The sequence below is a fragment of the Oncorhynchus keta genome, chromosome 29 (assembly GCF_023373465.1).
Source record: "Oncorhynchus keta strain PuntledgeMale-10-30-2019 chromosome 29, Oket_V2, whole genome shotgun sequence".
Taxonomy (NCBI): Eukaryota; Metazoa; Chordata; class Actinopteri; order Salmoniformes; family Salmonidae; genus Oncorhynchus; species Oncorhynchus keta.
Window position 1 is genome coordinate 43,120,318 of NC_068449.1, and position 718 is coordinate 43,121,035.

Below are 718 nucleotides of genomic sequence, written 5' to 3' on the forward strand. Positions count from 1 at the left end.
CTGCTTAAAGGAGCAGTGCAAAAACGTGATATCATTTATTATTATTATTTATGTATTTACATTTTATGGTATTTCCGCGTAATGAGATCGCAATAACATTCTGAAATTTGGGAAATTATGATGAGGCACTGTTAGTTTAAGAGCTTTTGGAGAGGAAAAAAAAACGCCTAAAATTTCAACCTGTTCAGGTGGGATGGAGTTTTGGTCCTTGTTATTTGGGATCCTTAGGACTTCCCTTCCACGACTGAAGCTGATATTTACAATGGTTACTGTAAGGGTTAAGGTTAGGGTTGGGTAAGGGTTATGGTTAAGGTTATGGTTATGGTTAAGGTATTGGTTAAGGTATGGGTTAAGGTTAAGGTTAGGGTCCGGATGTCCCAAGAATCTCGGATAGCACTGATCATGGAGTTTTTGGCCTAGACGATGACATCACAACCGGAATATTCTGACCAATCACATATTTTATTTGTATAATATGTATCCTCTTACTTTGAAGTGGTATGTGGCTATGCTCAAGACTAGTCCAGACAATCCTATCCGCCAATCAGGGCTATGTATGTAAATATATTTGTGACTGCATCAACACAGCCACACGATCAGACTAAGCATTTCAATGGCAATTGAAATATATTTGGAGTTATTTTCATTCAAATAAACACACACAGTGATTTATTAGACATACAGTGATGATTAAAAAAATTAAATAAAAAAGACTGCA